Source organism: Eubalaena glacialis, chromosome 5 (assembly GCF_028564815.1).
Source record: "Eubalaena glacialis isolate mEubGla1 chromosome 5, mEubGla1.1.hap2.+ XY, whole genome shotgun sequence".
Lineage (NCBI taxonomy): Eukaryota > Metazoa > Chordata > Mammalia > Artiodactyla > Balaenidae > Eubalaena > Eubalaena glacialis.
Genome location: NC_083720.1, coordinates 137,709,753 through 137,733,166, shown reverse-complemented (window position 1 = coordinate 137,733,166; position 23,414 = coordinate 137,709,753). Strand labels below are relative to the sequence as shown.

Genomic DNA, 23,414 nt, shown 5'->3' with positions numbered 1-23,414 from the left:
AGCAACTCTATGCCAATAAAATAGACAACCTGGAAGAAATGGACAAATTCTTTGAAAAGCGCAACCTTTCGAGATTGAACCAGGAAGAGATAGAAAATATAAACAGACCAAAGACAAGCACTGAAATTGAAACTGTGATTAAAAATCCTCCAGCAAACAAAAGCCCAGGACCAGATGGCTTCACAGGCAAATTCTATCAAACATTTAGAGAAGAGCTAACACCTATCCTTCTCAAACTCTTCCAAAATATTGCAGAGGGAGGAACACTCCCAAACTCATTCTACGAGGCCACCATCACCCTGATACCACAACCAGACAAAGATGTTGCAAAGAAAGAAAAGTACAGGCCAATATCATTGATGAACATAGATGCAGAAATCCTCAACAAAGTACTAGCAAACAGAATCCAACAGCACATTAAAAGGATCATACACCATGATCAAGTGGGGTTTATCCCAGGAATGCAAGGATTCTTCAATATATGCAAATCAGTGTGATACACCATATTAACAAATTGAAGGAGAAAAACTATATGATCATCTCAATAGATGCAGAAAAAGCTTTTGACAAAATTCAACACTGATTTATGATAAAAACTCTCCAGAAAGTAGGCATAGAGGGAACTTACCTCAACATAATAAAGGCCATATATGAGAAGCCCACAGCCAACATTGTTCTCAATGGTGAAAAACTGAAACCATTTCCTCTAAGATCCAGAACAAGACAAGGTTGCCCACTCTCACCACTACTATTCAACATTGGTTTGGAAGTTTTAGCTACAGCAGTCAGAGAAGAAAAAGAAAGAAACGGAATCCAAATTGGAAAAGAAGAAGTAAAACTGTCACTGTTTGCAAACGACATGGTACTATACATAGAGAATCCTAAAGATGCTACCAGAAAACTACTAGAGCTAATCAATGAATTTGGTAAAGTAGCAGGATACAAAATTAATGCACAGAAATCTCTTGCATTCCTATACACTAATGACAAGAAATCTAAAAGAGAAATTAAAGAAACACTCACATTTACCATTGCAACAAAAAGAATATAATACCTAGGAATAAACCTACCTAAGGAGACAAAAGACCTGTATGCAGAAAACTATAAGACACTGATGAAAGAAATTAAAGACGATACAAACAGATGGAGAGATATACCATGTTCTTGAAATGGAAGAATCAACATTGTAAAAATGACTGTACTACCCAAAGCAATCTACAGATTCAGTGCGATCCCTATCAAACTACCAATGGCATTTTTCACAGAACTACAACAAAAGATTTCACAATTTGTATGGAAACACAAAAGACCCCAAATAGCCAAAGCAATCTTGAGAAAGAAAAACGGAGCTGGAGGAATCAGGCTCCCTGACTTCAGACTATACTACAAAGCTACAGTAATCAAGACAGTATGGTACTGGCACAAAAACGGAAATATAGATCGATGGAACAGGATAGAAAGCCCAGAGATAAACCCACACACATATGGTCACCTTATCTTTGATAAAGGAAGCAAGAATATACAATGGAGAAAAGACAGCCTCTTCAATAAGTGGTGCTGGGAAAATTGGATGGCTACATGTAAAAGAATGAAATTAGAACACTCCCTAACACCATACACAAATATAAACTCAAAATGGATTGAAGACCTAAATGTAAGGACAGACACTATAAAACTCTTAGAGGAAAACATAGGCAGAACACATTTATAACATAAATCACAGCAAGATCCTTTTTGACCCACCTCCTAGAGAAATGGAAATAAAAACAAAAATAAACAAATGTGACCTAATGAAACTTAAAAACATTTGCACGGCAAGGGAAACCATAAACAAGACGAAAAGGCAACCCTCAAAATGGGAGAAAGTGTTTGCAAATGAATCAACTGACAAAGGATTACCTCCAAAATTTACAAGCAGCTCATGCAGCTAAATATCAAAAAAACAAACAATGCAATCCAAAAATGGGCAGAAAGTCTAAATAGACATTTCTCCCAAGAAGATATACAGATTGCCAACAAACACATGAAAGGATGCTCAACATCACTAATCATTAGAGAAATGCAAATCAAAACTACAATGAGGTATCACCTCACACTGGTCAGAATGGCCATCATCAAAAAATCTACAAACAATAAATGCTGGAGAGGGTGTGGAGAAAAGGGAACCCTCTTGCACTGTTGGTGGGAATGTAAATTGATACAGCCACTATGGAGAACAGTATAGAGATTCCTTAAAAAACTAAAAATAGAACTACCATATGACCCAGTAATCCCACTATTGGGCATAAACCCTTAGAAAATCATAATTCAAAAAGAATCATGTACCACAGTGTTCATTGCAGCACTATTTACCCTAGCCAGGACATGGAAGCAATCTAAGTGTCCATCAACAGATGAATGGATAAAGAAGATGTGGCACCTATGTACAATGGAATAAAAAGAAATGAAATTGAGTTCTTTTTAGTGAGGTGGATGGACCTAGAGTTTGTCATACAGAGTGAAGTAAGTCAGAAAGAGAAAAGCAAATACCGTATGCTAACACATATATATGGAATGTTAAAAAAAAATGGTTCTGAAGGACCTAGGGTCAGGGCAGGAATAAAGACGCAGACGTACAGAATGAACTTGAGGACACGAGGAGGGGGATGGGTAAGCTGGGACGAAATGAGAGAGTGGCATGGACATATATACACTACCAAATGTAAAATAGATAGCTAGTGGGAAGCAGCCACATAGCACAGGGAGATCAGCTTGGTGCTTTGTGACCACCTAGAGAGGTGGGTTAGGGAGGGTGGAGGGAGATGCAAGAGGGAGGGGATATGGGGATATATTTATACATATAGCTGATTCACTTTGGTGTACAGCAGAAACTAGCACACCATTGTAAAGCAATTATACTCCAATAAAGATGCTAAAAAATAATAATTTTAGAGTAGGAGGCTTTTTATGGGAAGATTGAAAATCTAGAAGTCATTAAGGAATAGATTAATATGTTTGACTACATAAAAACTAAGGGCTCATGCAAGACAAAACAAATACTACAAATAAAGATAAAATACAGCCAACTAACTGGAGAAAAAATTATTTGTAATACATATCAGTAAAATTCTAATTTCTTTAATATACAAAAAACACTTGCGATTCAATAAGAAGAAAAGCAACCACAAAGACAAAAATTGACGTATAGACTTACAAATCTATTTAAAATATTTTATTTTACGAAGAAATGATACAGGCACAAAACAAAGTCTCCTTAATGAGTCTTAATTCTAGTAGGCAGGCCTGATTCTCAGCTGGTAAACCCTTGTAGGGCTATGCTAGTTGCTTACAACTTGTGCCCAATCTGATTGGTGAGAACTCATTCCCTTTCCAGTTAAAGTTAAAAACAAAAGGACCTAATAGTATAATTCCTTGTTATTTAAAAGAATTAAAAAGGCGTATGGGTATTTGCTTTTAAGGATATTCATTTTCTATGTATCTGGTTCCAATTAACTGATTTGTTCCCTATACTTTTCACTGAACATAATACAAGATGATTACTAATGAATGATTCCTTTTACTTGCATGCTTGATTTTTAGAACTTTATTTTGTAGATATACATTGGGGGGGCTCTGCTTTTTTAAGGTATTACATTCCTTGCATTCATATTTTAATATAATTTCATAATAATATACTAGTAACTGGATAGAAAATTCTGGAGGGATACATAAGAAACTGTTAACAATGGTTATGTCTGGAGAGTGGAAGTGGAAGTGAGTGGGGTAGGAGATTTTATATTTCATTTCATACCTCTGTGTATTCATTTAATTTTTTTTATCATGTGCCTATTTTCTATAATGTTCATAATAATTTAAATTAAAACAAAAGAATACAATCTTCTAGAATACCAGCTTTGAACTCCTATCTTCCAGGCCTGTCTCCCTACATTCCTAGTGTAGGAAATAACAAATTTGGTTTTCCTGGTTTTTTTTTTTAATTAATAGACTTTTAGTTTTTTTTTTAAAGTATTTGTTTATTTATTTATTTATGGCTGTGTTGGGTCTTCGTTTCTGTGCGAGGGCTTTCTCTAGTTGTGGCAAGCGGGGGCCACTCTTCATCGCGGTGCGCGGGACTCTCACTGTCGCGGCCTCTCTTCTTGCGGAGCACAGGCTCCAGACGCGCAGGCTCAATAATTGTGGCTCACGGGCCCAGCTGCTCCGCGGCACGTGGGATCTTCCCAGACCAGGGCTCGAACCCGTGTCCCCTGCATTGGCAGGCAGACTCTCAACCACTGCGCCACCAGGGAAGCCCCGGTTTTCCTGGTTTTTATTCTCAGTTCTCGAACTCCATTCGCATTTGGTCTGGCTCCTGTTTCTCCTAGCTCTCCAGGTAACCACCTCATGTGGTTTAACATGTGGTTCATCTGCTTGCTTAACTGGCACCCAAACCTGAAAGAAGGTCACACCAAAGTTTCATAAAGTTCAATAACAAGTAACATTATCACTTAGGAAAAGCTATTGTAAAAACAAAAAGGAACATTTAATAAAATTGACTTCATTAAGATGCTCAATATCTAATTTAGGGTTGAAGATAAAAACTGGTTGCTGTTGTTTTCATGCTTTTATTATGAAATTGTAAGATTACTGTGGATCTTATGTGGTTTAGGGCTGCGCGAACAGATGCATACCTTGCTCAGATTCACTCACACCGTGGAACAACCATACCAGTTACAAAACAGCAGATGAAATTGGTAATTGTTTCCATTCTGGCCTTCAGTGGGCCCACTTTTGTTGCCACACAGTCTAGAGAATATATGGGAATATTGTTTCAGATTGACTCGGGCCATGGGTATTGATAGTTGGCGAGGGAGAATTTTTTATCCGTCTATTCCCGACCCCTCAACCCCATGGTTGGTTTCCTCTCGCCATTTTTAAACAGCACTTTCTTGGCCATTTACTCCCACCTCTCAGGTCTGGGCTGAATACTTTTCATCTCTGTTACTGTGATCGTTTACCCTGAGTTGTTAACACATAGCCAATAATAAATGATGGCATTCCTGACATTTTCACAAGGAATAAAACAGTGTATGTAGGTGTACATGTCAATTTTTTGATGTCCAAACTCATTTCTTACTTTTTCTAACCTTTATTTTTTGCCTTTATAGCTCACATCTATTTCTGAGCAGAGTTTGCTAGGTAAAAACTTCCTGATTTGTTGACATATTCTGGCTGAATAACTGTCAGATTCCCATTTGGCCTTTATACTTTCTTCAGCTCCAAGTGGATAAGCACTAAAGGGGAAAAAAACCCGATATTCAGAACTAGCCTAAATAGCAATTTTTTCCTGCTCTGCCAATGTCAGTAGTGGTATTGCAGTTCCAATTAATAAATGTGGTTTGCTGCAGCCAAAACACACTTATTATTTTTTTCAGTAATTATATTAAGACAGTATTAAAATGATTATTCAGGTACCCTACTCCTTAAGGACAAATGAGATTCCATAAAACTGTCTGGAAAGCTAATTTGATGAAATCCTACTTGATATTTTAATTACAGAATTGGAGATATTACCATGGAAAGCAAATTCTTCAGTGACCTGAGTCAAAAGCTTTCTGGAAAGAAGAGATTGCTATGGTGATCATTACTGTGGTTTGCTGGGCCTTGTCAGATAATGACATTCCAGATCATCACTGCACCTAGTGATCGACTCTTTGCCTTCAGGTTTTGACGATTTGGATGGATTTTAGCAGTGCCTTCTCTACTTCATGATCTACCCTTTCATTATTTCCTTCCATTACACAATCTTAAGAATTTCTCTTTTGCCAGAGTATGTCCAGGTTCTACGTAGAACTCTCCTATGTCCTATGCTTTTAAAATGTGTTTATAGACCTGCCCAGATATGTGACTAACACATGGTGTATTCCTCAGGATTTTTATTTGTATTCCTTCAAATAATGTGTTAGTTCCCTATTTTACCAATTTTTTAAGTTTGAAGTTTCATATATTGAATAATAATGACATCTACTATCTACTATGAATAATAATATTTCATACATAATAAACCTCACTATTAATGTATAAAGTATGAGATATTAGCAACAGAACTTTAATTAATATTCAAGCAGCCTTAGAAGGACTGCTCCCATTTTTATGTGAAGATCTACATTATCTACGATGTAAAAGGAAAAGACTGAAATTTTACTTGCTAGCATAATAAGTGTTGGGAAGTGATAATAATGCTATGTAAGTTTTGCAAAAATATTATTACATAAGAAATTTAAATGTTTTTAACATTTAAAAAATAGGTTCTTAAATTTAAGATACATGCATTTGCAATATGGATGGAAAGTTTCTTGAGATCTAATTTTAACTACCTGCCTTGTAACCTGTATATTTTGTGATGAAATATAATTATTGATGATTAGTAATAAATAGGTGACTCATCAATTTTTTTGCTTATTTATTAGTTATATCATTAGCTCCATCAAAGAATAATTATTTATAATTATTACATTACATTTAGTTTTTTACTTCCAAATACCTTTATAAAACAGGGTCTCTAAAGCTAAAAATAAAAGCAAAAACATAATTGTGAGCACATCTTTTTCCTTTATATGCCTCATGTATGTTCTCCTTCTGGAACTTCCTTTGAATCTGTGACAGTCCAAAAGATGGAAGAGGAAAGCAGTAGAAAGAAATCAAAATTTCACTGCAGCTGTTTAATATTATTGTAAAGTCAATTCACCAACTTTAAAGAAACAGTGATAGGAAGTAGTGAGAAAAGAGATCAGATACAATAAGTTAACAGCGGTTTGAATGAAAGGCTAAGAAACTTGGATTTAATTCTACAAGTAAAAGGAAGTCAGTGAAATTTCCTGATCAGGGAATTGACATAGTAAAAAATTATCTTTTCAAAGATTAATGTGCAATTCTGTCACAAATTAATAGGAGTGAAAAGAGATGGAAAACAAAAGGATATAGGAATCTGGTTACAGTCGTCCTAGCCAGGGGACCTGACTGCCCAAAGTAAAGTAGTTATTATGTAGAGGCAGATAGCATTTAACAAATATTATAAAGAAGAAATGGGCAGAGCTTTAGGAATGATTGGTATGGGTGACAAATAAGTAGGAAAGATAAAAGAGACTCTCAGGCAATGGGCTTACTTATTAGGGCAGCAAAGCTAACAAATATATATGTATATTTTTATGTAAGGACATCTTTTTAAGAAAGTCATAACCACCTACAGGACAGTAGTTGTAACTTAAAAATCCAATGATGGGGAGAAATACATAGTAACAAACAACTGCCATTAACTCAGTAATGCTTTTAGGTGAAATTGTATTTTATGAATCACAACAGCCATTATGTCTGTTTGCATTGTACACAATTTGATCCTTCTGCATATTGACATTGATATGAATGCTACCCTCGGAGTTCTGCAGTGCACAGTCTACCCTACAGTATACAGTGTCCGTGATGACAGCATCTACACATCTTTGGAAAGAGCTGAGCAAAACTGGAGGAAACCCATTTATTCAGTTCACAGTTACTATCTAATTCAAAATGGCTTCAGGGATGCTTTGCAAGGACTCCTTAATTCCCCAGGGGACAGTCATCCATAGATTGGCTACCAATAGGAGGAAGAGAAACAGGAGGATTATATTGTTGCAAACAGTGATGGGAAAGTTCATAGAAGGAAGGACTCTTCTCCCCACCAAATCCCTAGACTCTCTGCTTTCTAAGATAAAGTATGAGCTAAGAATTACCTCCTATATATTAGTTTCCTAGGGCTGCTGTGAAATAATTGTCACAGACTTGGTGTCTTAAAACAACAGACATTTTTTCTCCCACAGTTTTAGAGGCCAGAAGCCCCAAAATCAAGGTGTCTATAGGGTCCTGCTCCCTCTGAAGGCTCTAGGGAAAAATCCTTTCTTGCCTCTTCCAGCTTCTGGTAATTCCCAGCAATCCTTGGCATTCCTTGGCTTTTATCCACATAGTTCTAATCTCTGCCTCTGTCTTCACACAGCCTTCTCTGTGTATCTCTGTGCCTGTTCACTTCTTCTTCTAAGGACACCTAACATTGGATTTAGGGCCCACTCTAACCCAATATGACCTTATCTCAAGATCCTTAACTAATTACATCTGCAAAGACCCTATTTCCAAATAAAGTTACATTCTGAGGCTCTGGGTAGACTTGAATTTGAGGAGTACACTACTGAACCCATCACACCTCTATAACTAAAAACCTAAATATTTCACAGGCATGCTCTCAAGTCTTTTAAAGAAAATGTTACATTTTTACAGTTGCTGAGTTTTGCAAAGGTAAAGAAGCAATATGTTCGGATTCTGAAGCTCAAATAGGAACATAATAGCCGCAAGGCTACATTGGGACTGGGTTAAAGCAAACATGTTTTGATGGAACAAAACCATACAGGGCACTAAAGAAAAGGCAAGGTCTCCAGGCTCCTGCTTTAGCCTCTTGAGAACAAAGCCTTCCCCTGCGTGGTGACTTTTACTTGCATACCTTTCCCTACTCGTGATAGATAAGTCCTGCTTTTAATTCACCATGAAAGAAGGAAATAAAGGAAAGAAGATAGGACATAATTCCACAAGCTTGTTATCTGACTTTCTTTTCATAAAACAAAAACCTCTTATTTTGTTGTTAATTGATGTTTAAATTGTACAGTTAGTTGCTATCTTGATCTTTCTTTCTCTCGTTCAGCATATTCATTCACTGAAGCCTGATTGGAATATTTTATCTAAAACACTCTGATTCTTTATTAATGTAGAATAGAATGTGTGGGATTTTTAAAATATTAGTTTATAATTCTTTTTGAAGTTTGTATAAAGTTTTGGACTTCAAAAAATCCACCACAGTTTTTTTCCTAATATGAATTATTTATCCTGTGCATAAAAAAGTAGAAAAGGGTTTAAGTAAGAAAGAATTTTAGATTTATAAAACTATCTTTGTTCTTACTCTTTGTTGCTTTCACATTTTCATGTAGCAAATTAAAGGAAAAACTACATTAGTGTAGGAATTCAATATCCTTTTCCTATGTAATACTAAATTTGTTCTCCTGTCTAAATTAAATAAGAACGGAAGAAATATGTTTATCCAGAATAATAAGGTCTGTTGGTAAAGAGATGTGTAAAACTCTGCCCCTGCCATTGAAGTGCTGAAAAAACTGGTGGTAAAAAAAATAATTATAATGGAATGTGATGCATGCTACAGTAGTGATGTTTACATATTGCTACGACATTATGAAGGACAAGTTGGTTGAAGACTTGAGCTAAATCTGGAAGGATAAAAAAGACTTTGCCAGGCAGAGTACATTGGAGAAGAATGTTCTAGCAAAATAAACAGCTGTGCTAATTCATGGAGTATGTTGTGTTCAGAAAATGTTAAGAAGTTTATGGTGTCTAAAGAATCCGGTTTGTGTAGCAGATGGAAAATAGCAGGAAATGAGGATAAGATGATAAAGCAGATTGGGATCATGTTATGTGTAGTAGGGATAATATTTTAGAAATACTAAATCAGTGCATTGTAATATCCCCATTAAAGCATGTTCCTTTGCATTCTTGCATTTCCAGTGTCAAGCCATGAAGTTTATCATGCCATGGTAGGGGAAATACTGTAAAATAAAAGAGTCTTTGATTTGCTTTAGGTATCAAAGCAGACTTTCTTGACGTTTTTAGGAAGATAGTAATTGAGAGAGCCAGGTTTTATAAGAGAGAGAAAAGGACTTACTAAATTCCTCAATCTCTCCCTTAATATTTCAAAAGCCAGCCTATACAGTTTGCGTAAGGAGAGCCAATACAGGCAGGAAGGTTAAATTGGAAGCATCTGCCCCTTTCAGTCTTGTACATTGTACAGAAAGACAAGAAATAGGAAGAGTGACACCTGAAGGATGTCTCTCTCCTCTTTCCTCCTGGTTTCTGCTTTGAGACAGCAGAGGGACTGCAGGTAAAAGGTGGGGCATGAGAGAGAAGGGCATTTATTTGTTTGTTTGTTTATAATTATTTTCTTTTTTAATTTTTATTTTATAGTGAAGTATAGTTGATTGACAATGTTGTATTAGTTTCAGGTGTACAGCAAAGTGATTCAGTTATACATATACATATATTCATTCTTTTTCAGATTCTTTTCCCATATAGATTATTACAGAATATTGAGTAGAGTTCCCTGTGCTATACAGTAGGTCCTTGTTGATTATCTATTTTATATATAGTCGTGTGTATATGTTAATCCCAAACTCCTAATTTACACCACCTTTCCCCTTTGGTAACCATAAATTTGTCAAAGTCTGTGAGTCTGTTTCTGTTTTGTAAATAAGTTCATTTGTATCATTTATTTAGATTCCACATATAAGTAATAGCATATGATATTTGTCTTTCTCTGTCTGACTTACTTCACTTGGTATGATAATCTCCAGATCCATCCATGTTGCTGCAGATGGCATTATTTCATGCTTTTTAATGGCTGAGTAATATTCCATTGTATATATGTACCACATCTACTTTATTCATTCATCTTTTTTTTTTTTTTTTTTTAATTTTTTTTTATTTATTTATTTTATTTATGGCTGTGTTGGGTCTTCGTTTCTGTGCGAGGGCTTTCTCTAGTTGTGGCAAGCGGGGGCCAATCTTCATCGCGGTGCGCGGGTCTCTCACTATCGCGGCCTCTCGTTGCGGAGCACAGGCTCCAGACGCGCAGGCTCAGTAATTGTGGCTCACGGGCCCAGCTGCTCTGCGGCATGTGGGATCTTCCCAGACCAGGGCTCGAACCCGTGTCCCCTGCATTGGCAGGCAGATTCTCAACCACTGCGCCACCACGGAAGCCCCTATTCATTCATCTTTGAATGGACACTTAGGTTGCTTCCATGTCTTGGCTATTGTAAATAGTGCTGCAATGAACATTGGGATGCATGTATCCTTTCAAACCATGTTTTTCTCCAGATACATGCCCAGGAGTAGGATTGCTGGATCATATGGTAGCTCTATTTTTAGTTTTTTAAGGAATCTCCATACTGTTCTCCAATTTACATTCCCACCAACAGTGTAGGAGGGTTCCCTTTTCTCCACATCCTCTCCAGCATTTATTTTTATTTTATTTTTTTTAATTAATTTATTTATTTATTTATTTTTGGCTGTGTTGGGTCTTCGTTTCTGTGCAAGGGCTTTCTCCAGTTGCAGCAAGTGGGGGCCACTCTTCATCGCGGTGCACAGGCCGTGACGCTCCAGATGCGCAGGCTCAGTAGTTGTGGCTCACGGGCTTAGTTGCTCCGCGGCATGTGGGATCTTCCCAGACCAGGGCCCGAACCCGTGTCCCCTGCATTGGCAGGCAGATTCTTAACCACTGAGCCACCAGGGAAGCCCCAGCATTTATTATTTATAGACATTTTGTTGATAGCCATTCTGACTGGTGTGAAGCGATACCTCATTGTGGTTTTGATTTGCATTTCTCTAATAATTAGCGATGTTGAGCATCTTTTCATGGCCTTCTGTATGTGAGGGAAGGGCATTTAGAAACATCAAAACAGAAATTATAAAGACCAAGGACATTGGACCTAGGGACTCTTTAGGAGCAGCGTTGGGAGGCTACTGGCCTGGGAGAACCCCACCCTACACAATGTCCAATATGGCATGGGAACCGTGGTGTGGAGGTGGGGATATATCATGGCCACATAAATAAATCCGAGGCACATCTCCTGGCTGCTCATGGCCTATACGTGTCCTCCAGTGACCCCAGAAATTCCTGAATGCTTTAGAGAGGGAACCTGAAAGTGCTGAGAGAGCCAGTAGACCAGCATAGCCTGGAATCATATAAATAACACTGTGAGAAAACTTAAAGGTCCAGGGCAAATGACCAGGCTTCAGTAGTTCATGCCACCACATCACCCCGCAAAGTTGCACCTCAATGCTCACTAGTCCAAGGAGAATACTCATCCAGATTTTCACAGCAGAAATTCACCAATCATCCAACTAACATGTATTTTTTAAGTAGCTAGATGTTTTAATGTGAGGACACAGAGATGAACAAGACAGGCAGAACTTTCTGATGAAGTGATTTTTGACTTGAGCCTTGAATGGTGAGAAGGAGGCAGTACATGCAGATCTTGGGGAAGGTCTGAGGTGGGCCAGAGCACTGTGAATGAGAAGGACAGTGGCAAGAGATGAAGTCAGAGAGGGAGGCAGAAAGGGAAGACATAGGTAGGGCCTTGTAGGCCTTCGTAGAGAGCTTGGATTTTATTCTGAAGGCAGTCATGAAGGGGAGTGACATGATCTGATTTACCCATTAGAAAGACAATTCTGGATGCTGTGTGAAGGGTTGACTGTAAGAGACAAAAGTGAAAACAGGGAGGCTAGTCAGGAAGCAACTTTAGTGGTTCAAATGAGAGATGACAGAAGCTTAGTTATAACAGCAGAAATAGTGAATTTCTGCTGTCTGATTTGTCACATATTTGGAAGTACAGCCAATAGGTCTTGCTCATGGATCGGATTGAGATGTGAGGCAAAGAGAGGAATGGGGACTGTTGGTTTGAGCAACTGGGGTACAGTGGCCATTACTGACACGGGGAAGGTTTGGTAGGAGATGAGTGGATTTGGGGAGAGGTAGAATCAAGAGTCTTGTCTTGGCAATGTTAAGTTTGAGATGCCAATTAGACATCCAAATGGAGATATCAAGTTGGGAGATGGATATATGAGTCCACAGCAGGACAATTCAGGATTGGAGATGAAAGATCAGTCTACAGTTTATCTGCAGCATATAGATGGTATTTAAGCCAAGGGGCAGGATGAGGTCATCTAGATAGAGAGAAAGGACTCCTCTCCTCACCACCACAAGATCCTGTACCACCCTCTCTTCCCAGCCCAGAGACTCTTAGAGAGTAATAGTGGAGGGAGAAGAAATCTGAGACACTGAGCATCCTGTAAAAAAACTACACATTTATCCAAGTGGATGTTTAAAGTTATTTTACTGGATTACATTTACAGGTTTAGATTAAAATTTCGATTTTCTTTTACCTACGACACAGTAAATGAGGGCTTAACAGATCAGCCCTAGAGAAAAATAAATTTCATTTTCTTTGATCACCTGAGTATAGTGTGAATAAACCTGAGATATATAATCTTCATATATAATTTTAAGCCCAGCAGTTCTTATGATAAACAAATACTTGTTCTTGTTACTCTTCTAAAATGAAATTCATGGATGATAAAACTGACCTACACATGGTTTCAAAAAATCAAGATAATATTTAATGTCATATATAAGAGAAATGAAAGTAACTTATAATAACATGTATTTCAATATATCAATGCTTGGGCACAACTACACTAGAAAACATGAAGTAGTCAGATGCTTACATCTATATATAGACTCACCATAAATGTGATAGCCACAAATGAAGATGTGTTTTTGGCAACTCAGTTACCCCAAGCAGCATCAACCATCAGTGTTAGGATTCTCGAAAATGGCAAACAACTTTTGTAAAATTCTGAACAAAACTAAGTACATACTTCCCTGAATTTACACAACACTTCCATTCCTGTAAAATGTCTGCTTAAATGCTTTTACAAGTTTCCCACTTACATGAATTTCTTGGGGGACATTTAAAAGATGTGCCGAACATGAAATAAACTTTTATTAAGCAAGACTGTCCATGCGTTGTAGAACATCTAGCTTCCCTGGCCCTGCCCAATGAGAGCCAGTAGTACTCCTAATCCTTGTGACAATCAAAAATATACTCACAAATTTGCAGATATCCCTAGGGGGCAGTATTACTCCCCTTGAGGACTACTTTTTAAGTGATATAAGACTATTTTTTAGTTAATAGAGAGCCAATGAAAAATTGTAAATAGCAAGGTGTTCACACACCAGTGTTTTGGAAGACAGCCCCCGATGGCATTGTACAGATTGAAATAAGTAGAAATTAGTGGCTAAGAGTTCCTTTAGGTAGCCATTGCAATAATTTGGATAATAGATGATAAAAGCCTAGATTAAGATCATAGCATTATGAAGGTAGAAGAAGAATCATAATCTGGAGACAGTCCAAAGCAAAATGAAAAAATTTGAAGGTCAATTATACATAGATTGGGGAAGGGAGAGAAATACAGAATGGCTCTGAGCTTTCTAATTTGGGAGATCAGATAAGTGATAATGCCATTAGCCATGTTAATGAATACAGGAAGAGAAGCAGATTGGAAGCACAAAGGGTAGAAGCTAAATTAAATTTCATTTCATGAATATACAGCTTGAAGAAGCTGCAAGACATTTTTTGCTTTCACCAAATTTACTACCATTAGTTCATTCAACAAATATGTATTGACTACCAACTATGTGCCTGTCACTGGATTTGTAGCAGTAAGACAGTCGTGCTCTCTGCCCTCAAGAAATTTACTATCTAATGAGAGAAAAAGACATTTCAACTAATAATTACACATATAATCATCTAATTATAATTATAGTTAGTGCAGTTGTGATAAATACACCAAAGAGTTTGGCATCCAGTGAAAAGTTGACCTAACTAGTCTGGGCAGTAAGGAGATGCTCACTATCCCTGCCAGAGAGGTTCTAGCAATCTTTACGCCCTCCAGCTTCTTAACCATGCTTCTTTACATCACTCTGCATTGCCAGAGTGTGACACTGGTTGAGAATTATTGAGATGACCTATTGTACAATTTCCTTAGCTATTGTCTTCTTGTGGTCTCTGAGCCAGCCTTGCAACCTTTATTACCCATCATGGCTTTCATGTGAGAATACCCACAACTAAACTCATTGGGGAAAAATAAAATAAATCATTTTTCCTGATCCAAATCTGACTTTTTCTTACCAAACACCTCTTAACTTTGGGTTGGAGCTGTGAGAGCAACTTTTTGAAGTCTCATAATCATATATGGAGCTGGCTCCTCACACCTTTGTCCCTCTGGCAGATAATTGTCAGGTACACGTGGGGATGTCTACCTGCCTCTCAAAATCACCTCTCCCACCATCCCCAGAAAACTCCACCTCCACTTTCCCGATTCATATGGGCAGCCCACAAGGAAGCTGGTTCAGAAAAATCAAACAGGTCCTCAGCCAGAATCCTTGTGAGTATTTGTGGCAGCACACAGAAACAGTGAGAAGATCACCTGACACTCCCTAGACCCCCAAAGGGAATCAATCCCAAGGGAATCCTCACACCTGTGAAGAAAGGCTGTTGCAGCAGTCTCTCAAGTAAGACAAAGTTTCTGTTATAATCAGAATAAAAAGGGGAGGTGTAATGTAAACTTTGATGAGTTATGAGACTCTGTGGATGAAATAAGTTTCTACTTAAAATCTGGCCATCTGATGTCCATAACATTTCTCTTCAGTCAGTATTGACTTGGCCAGAAGTCATGGCATCAACGCAGGGAAAATGTGAAAGATTTTCCATGTTTTACAATTTTCGCTGCAAAACTATGTTTTAAGTGTAATTCTAATGTAAGTCACTACTACTTTCTAACTCACAATTTGAAAAATCAGTGTTTATGTGAACTTCTGAAAGCTGCCCCAGACCCAAACCACACACACACACACACACACACACACATATACATCCTACTTTCTTTTAATAGAACAAATCTAGAATATTATAATACAGTGCAAATAAAAATTTTAACATCTATCTATCTTTTAAAGACATCTTCTCAGTTCTAAAAGATCATGAATTCATAAAGCCCCAGTCATTCTCCGAACACGTGGTAGCTCTGTTAAGAAAACCTAGGTAATTAGAAAGTATATGAAATCTTAATTAATTAAATAGAGGTGCTTCCAGAGATGAAGAGGGCAGTTTTGCCTCTGTAATATATCATGTTACTGTCATCATTGACAATTTGAACACTGTAGACACAGGCATCTCTATGTAGAAGATAGTGTCTATGGGGGCTTCCCTGGCAGTCCAGTGGTTAAGACTCCACGCTTCCACTGCAGGGGGCACGGGTTTGATCCTTGGTCAGGGAACTAAGATCCCACATGCTGCGTGGCGCAAACTAAGACAGAAAAAAAAAGAAGTTAGTGTCTATGGAATATCTATAGGAGAGTAATTCATTTGTGCTGATGTCTAACTAGAACATTGTAAAAAATTAAGTACCAAAATACACCAACTATTTTAAACAAATAGAACTAATAAAATGTATATGCACACATTATTATTATGTTTTAATTACAGTTCCAGTGAAGATTAAATCAGTTGCATTTCTGATGTTAGGTGTGCCTTTTAAAAAAATATTATTTCTCTTTCAGTTACAATGATGACTGTGGAAATATTGAACTATCTTAATAATTAGGGTCAGAAAAGAGCTGATGATACATTCAAATCCTTGGGTATATATTCAAACAAAATATATATAAATAATGAGGTCTCACTTAGCTATAATCTCTTTGGGAGCCTCTTTTCAAATTCAGAAATGAGAACCTGGAAAACACAAGCTGATGCAATATTCTGAAAAATCCTCCAGGGAAAAGAACATCTACAAAACAAGCATAGCAAATGAATTGTGTTCAAGACTTTAAACCAAAATGTTAATGCTAAAAGAGCAATATAGGATCATGAAAGTAAAATTATTTCACATTATCACTTTAAACCATTCTCTCTGGGGACTTCAGTAATTACTTTCAAGAATATATTCATTACAGGAAAATTGAAAGCTATAGTTATTTTGTCTTGGTTTTTAATAAAAGTATTGCTTTTATAATAGCATTGGACTTAATAAAAAATGAAACTAACCCCCCCCCCAAAACCAAAAGCATGGTATTATTTAAAAAGCTCCCTCTTTGGTTACACTGACCTGAAAAATAATAAGGCAAGCTTAATGTTCATGATAAATCCCAGGGGATTGAGAATATTTTTATGAATATGAATATGAAAGTTTCTATGAGAAACATTTGCATTTTGCCAGTGCATAAAAAACAAAGCAAGTTGCAAATGAGGTAGAGAGAACTTAATTAAAATCATTTTACTAAATTTTAATTCTTGAGTACCAACCAAACCATTGTGATAATATTCTCATTGACTAGTTAACATGGAAAAAAACTTTTTAATTTTAAGTAGATTTTTGAAAGTATAAATGATCCTCACCTAATCTCAGTTTATAGTTTAAAATGATAATATATGATAATTAGGATATCTTCTGAATTACTTGTAGAAAGTAATCACTGTGATTTTTTTTTATATTTTAATGTATCCAATGGAAAAAATAGTCCTGTGAATTTAGCAAGACATAAAAACTTGTTCCATAGTTAAAATTCTTATGCATGGACTTCCCTGGTGGTGCAGTGGTTAAGAATCTGCCTGCCATTGCAGGACACGGGTTTGATCCCTGGTCTGGGAAGATCCCACATGCCGCGGAGCAACTTAGCCCTTATGCCACAACTACTGAGCCTGTGCTCTAGAGTCCATGAGCCACAACTGCTGAGCCCACATGCCACAGCCACTGAAGCCTGTGCACCTAGAGTCTGTGCTTTGCAACAAGAGAAGCCACCGCAATGAGAAGCCTGCGCACAGCAACGAAGAGTAGCCACCGCTCGCCGCAACTAGAGAAAGCCTGCGTGCAGCAACAAAGACCCAACGCAGCCAAAAACAAAAAGAAGAATAAAAAAAATTCTTATGCATTATTCAGTACTTATATACTATTTTTTGCACTAATATGTCTCACAGAGTACTTACAAAATTTAGAATCCTCGATAGAACAGGAAGAACTCTTATATGTTACCTAATATTAAGGTAGACAAAATAACGGTCCCCCAAAGCTGTCCATGTCCTAATTCCCAAAACCTGTGAATAAATTAGGTTACATGGCAAAAGGGAATTAAGGAATAAGGTTGCAGATAGAATTAAGGTTGCTAATCAGATGGATTTGTAGTGTGAAGGTTATCCTGCATTATCTAGGTGGGCCCAGTGTAATCACAAGGGTGCTTAGGAGTAGAAGAGGGAAGCAGAAGAGTTAGAATCAGAGAGAGATTTGAAGATGCTATGCTGCTGGCTTTGAAGATGGAGGAAGGGGCCACAAACAATGCAGGCAGCTTCCAGAAGAAGGAAAAGGCAAGGAAATGGATTCTCACCTAGAGCCTCCAGAAGGAATGCAGTCCTGCTAGCAGCTTGACTTTAGCCCAGTGAGACCCATTTTGGACTTCAGACCTCCAGTACTGTAAGAAAATAACTTTGTGTTGTTGTAAACCAATATGTTTGTGATAATTTGTTATAGCAGCAATAAAAAATTAATATGCCTGATTTTACAAACAAGGAAATAAAGAGTTAAAGTGACACTAATTTTCTAATTAATGGAAAATCTTGGTTAATATAAAGAGCTTCTTATTTTTAGGCCTAAGGGCTAAGCCACTTATATTTACAAATAATGAAAATTAATACAGGAATAAGGAAAAATTAAAACAAAAATATAGCACAAACAATTGAAGGGTTGTACTACTATAAATAAAATGAATAAAAGATAGTAGGTAACTATCATGCAGTCCAACAGTACTGTGGAGAGTTATGGCAGATTACCCTAAGAACTGGATAATCAGTTCTTTTAACTTTAGAGTATCATTTTTTATGGATGTACCTGACATTTTTGGAATTTCTAGAGCCACGCAAATGAGTGACCACAATAATGATACCATAAAATAAATCTTTTACTTATGAGAAGCTATGAAACTTATGAGAAGATTATGCAACCCAGTGTATAATTTCCTTTCCACACAAAGGTTGGATAGAACAACTTCTCATGTCAGTGAAAAGCAGAGTTTAAGCAGAGAGAATCTAATGTGTTTTGTTTTTCTCATCATATCTTTTTCTGGTGTAGAGCGGGTATGAAGTATTAGACTTTAAAAGAGTGTTGAGAGATTTACAGTCAAGATGACACTGTAAGTTCAGGTTTTCATGTGCCCACCCAGCACACACAAAAAATCAGTAACATATAGTATATAACATTAAGAGAGAAAGCCAAAAAAGACCTGTCAGACTCAAAGGTAAGATAAATCTCCATGGATAAGAAGCAGAAGAGAAACGTCACAAGCTCTGCTGGACTCTAAATCCACAAATAAGAATCGGTGGCTGGAATTTGCTTTCTGAAGGCTAACAGGGACAAAAAATATGCCCTGCAAGGTGGAGGACTGCAGCCACAGCCACTGATCCAAGCTAGGCTTGGGGTGGAGCTCACCTCCAACAAGGCAAATGGAAAACCACTGTTGTATCCACTGCTTTGTATAGTGGATACGGAGCTTCAGGCCTAGGCAAAGAAAACAGTAGGCACAGCTCCTTGAATGTGAAGAAAAGCAAGTCATTAGCTGGCTTGATGAACAAATCCGCAATACTGCCAAATCAACAGGTAGCGAGGACTCCAAACTAATATTATAAAACCTGATTTTGGCCTGAGGATCTGGGCAGAGGCAACAATACAGCCACCAGAGAAGCAGGCCTGAGCACAGAGGTAGAGAAAGGAAGAGAGAAATGCAGAGTACAAGTTCAAAATATATATATTTCCAAGAACAACAGCAATAAAATCAACAGAGGAATCCATCCCAGATGAAATTAATTTAGAGAATAGTCTAACGAAGATATTAAATATTTAGCAAGTTCATTGATATAAATGAAGACATAATTTGCTTTTAAAAAATAAAAAGAAATTTGAAACGAGAGAAAAATGAAGAAAAAAGATAAATATGAGCATTGTAGAATTTAATAGAAATTAAAAATAAAGCTATTGAGATTTTAAAAACTCAATAAATGGAATAAAACTCTAGATAGTATTAATGGATACAAAAAGAGAATTAGCAAACTTAAAGATAATATTGAGATATTCGCCCCCAAAATAGAACTTTGGGACAAAGAGATTTATTTAAAAGAAAGAGATATAAATTAAAATAAATTTAAAAAAATAAAAAGGGGGCTTCCCTGGTGGTGCAGTGGTTGAGAATCCACCTGCCAATGCAGGGGACACGGGTTCGAGCCCTGGTCTGGGAAGATCCCACATGCCGCGGAGCAACTGGGCCCGTGAGCCACAACTACTGAGCCTGCGCGTCTGGAGCCTGTGCTCTGCAACAAGAGAGGCCGCGATAGTGAGAGGCCCGCGCACCGCGATGAAGAGTGGCCCCCGCTCGCCGCAACTAGAGAAAGCCCTCGCACAGAAACGAAGACCCAACACAGGCAAAAATAAATAAATAAATAAATAAATTTATTTTTTAAAAAAAAGGGACTTCCCTGGTGGTCCAGTGGTTAAGACTCCATGCTTCCACTGCAGGGGGCATGGGTTTGATCCCTGGTCTGGGAACTAAGATCCCACATGCTGCAAGGTGTGGCCAATAAACAAAGATAAATAAATAATAAAAATAAAAATATAATTAGGTACAAGAAGCAACTGAAAAAAAAGAAGCAAATAGACCTCTCCTACATTGTTAGTAGGAATGTAAAATTGGACAACCACTTTGGAAAATACCTTTGCAATTTTTTGTAAAGTAAAACAAACACTTCTTGTATGAACCAGCAATCACATTCCTAAATATTGACCTAAGAGAAATAAAAGCATATGTTGATACAAATTTTTTATAGGAGAATTTTTATAGAAGATCTATTTATAATAGCCCCCAAACTGGAAACAACTCAAATATTCATCAACTGGTGAATGGTGAATGAATAAACAAATTGTGAAACATCCATACAGTGGAATACAACTCAGCAATAAAGACTCAAAAAGTACTAGTACATGAAATAATATAAATGAACCTCCAAAACCCATCATACTAAGTGATAGAAATCAAATAAAAATTCTGTAGAATTCCATTTATGTAACATTCTGAAAGGCAAATTCATAGAGACAGTAATCAGATCATTGTCAGAGATTGGAGATGGGAGAGGGGTTGCATAACAAGGGGCATGAAAGAACTTTTGGGTTTAATGAACATGTTCTATATTATTGAGCTGTACACATAAAAAGATTGAATTTCATTGTGTGTAAAATATACCTCAATGAACCTGAATTTTTAAAAAAGAATAAAGAAAAAATATTAAAAGCTACCAGAGAGAGAAGAGGAACACATTTTAACCTATAGCAGGCCTCTCATCAATAATAATAGGCAACAGAGAAAATGAAATGATAGCTTTAAAGCACTGAGGAAAAGAATAATTGTTAACCTAAAATTTTATATACAGTCAAACTATCATTCAAGAGTAAAACAAAATAATTACATTTTCAGATACACAAAGACTGAGAGCAAATACTACTTATGGACTGTCAATGAAAGAAATAGTGAAGGATGTCTTTCAGCAATAAGTAAAATAAACCAGAAGATGCATAAGACTTTTTTAAATGGTGTATTAGAAATTAACAAACTGATGGTTGCCGAAGGGGAAAGGGGGAGAGGAAGGGATAAGTTAGGAATATGGGATGAACAGATACACACTACTATAAATAAAATAGATAAGCAACAAGGATTTACTATATAACACAGGGAACAATATTCAATATCTTATAATAACCCATAATGGAAAATAACCTGAAATATATATATAAAAGTGAATCACTTTGCTGTACACCTGAAACTAATACAATATTGTAAATCAACTACAATTTAAAAAATTAATGAAGTGCTCACTTCAGCAACACATATACTAAAATTGGAACAATACAGAGAAGATTAGCATGGCTCCTGCACAAGGATGACACACAAATTCATGAAACATTCCTTTTTTTTTTTAATTAATGAAACAATTTAGTACTGACTATAAAAAAAAACTACTTTTGTATTAAAAAAAGTCAAACAATCATGAGATTGGAGAGTACAATAATGGATAACTGAAGCATACTAAGATCATTTTATGTTTGAAAAATAAAAACACCAGATAACTTAAAATCTGTAAGAAATATTTATAGTTAAATATTATGCTGAAAAAGTAAGGATTATAACTAATAGACAAAATATATAATCAGTAATAAATGACTCAGCAGACAAAAAGTGGAGAATAGAAAACTTTTGGACCAAGAGAAGGCAGAAAAAAAAAATTAAGCAATAGAAAAAGAATGGTACGCATAAAATATAAAATAAGACTGTTAAAGTCATTGCAGATATACCAGAAATAGTAATCAATGAGATTATTAGGTTGGATAAAGCAACAAATCTTGCTCTATGTTGCTAGCAATGCACTAAACTAAAAGACCACACACAAAAACTGAAAATAAAAGATATCTTATGTAAATACTAGCCATAGAAAGTTATTTTAGTGATATAAGATTTGGAAAAAGTCAAATTTCAAAAAACAAAAAAAAGAACAATTCAAGAGAATGAGAAGAAAAAACCACAGACTTGGAGAAAATATTTGCAAAAGACACATCTGATAACAGACTATTATCCAAAATACACAAAGGACTCTTAAAACTTAGTAATAACCTGATTAAAACATGGGCCAAAGATCTGAACAGACACTAATCAAAGAAGATATATAGATGACAATTTCCTATGAAAGGATGCTCCACATCATATGCCACTAGAGAATTGCAAGTTAAAACAATAATGAGATACAATTACATACCTATTAGAATGACCAAAACCCGAAACACTGATGATACCAAATGCTGGAAACGATGTGGAACAACAGGAACTCTCATATATCACTGCTGGGAATGCAAAATGTTACAGCCATTTTGGAAGACTTTTGGAATTTTGGCAATTTCTTACAAAGCTACACATATTCTTACCAATAATCCAGTCATTGTGATCCTTGGTATTCATCCAAAGCAGTTGAAAACTTATATACACACAAAAACCTACACATAGGTGTTTATAGCAGCTTTATTCATAGTTGCCAAATCTTGGAAGCAACAAAGATGTATTTCATTAGGCAAATGAACAAACTATGGTACATCCAGACAACGGAATATTATTCAGCACTAAAAAGAAATGAGCTATTAAGCTATGAAAAGACACATAGGAACATTAAATACGTGTTACTAAGTGAAAGAAAACAATCTGAAAAAGATACATACTGTATAGTTCCAATTATATGACTTTTTTGAAAAGGCAGAAATATGAAGACAATAAAAAGTTAAGGGATTGCCAGAAGTCAGAGAGGGCAGAGATGAATACACAAAGCACAGAGGATTTTTAGAGTAATGAAAATACTCTGTATGATTTTATAATGATGACTATTTGTCATTATACATTATACATACATTATACATTTGTCCAAACCCATAGAATGTACAACACCAAGCATGAACCCTAAGTTACACTGTGGACTTTGGGTGATTATGATGTGACAATGTAGGTTCATCCTTGGTAAAAAAAAAAAAAAAAAAAAATGATCCTTCTGGTGAGTGATGTTGATAATGGGGGAGGCTATGCATGTGTGGGGGAAAAGGTATGTGAGAAATCTCTGTATCTTCCTCTCAATTTTGTTGTAAACCTAAAACTCCTCTAAAAAATA

The 23,414-nt window shown here is 36.4% G+C and overlaps 1 non-coding gene across 1 annotated transcript; it reads left to right on the top strand.

The window, feature by feature from the left end:
• Nucleotides 1-21,578: 21,578 nt before the first annotated feature.
• On the top strand, nucleotides 21,579-21,685 carry LOC133092842 (U6 spliceosomal RNA). The gene has a single exon (XR_009701193.1). It is a non-coding gene; the product is annotated as a U6 spliceosomal RNA (small nuclear RNA).
• Nucleotides 21,686-23,414: the final 1,729 nt, after the last annotated feature.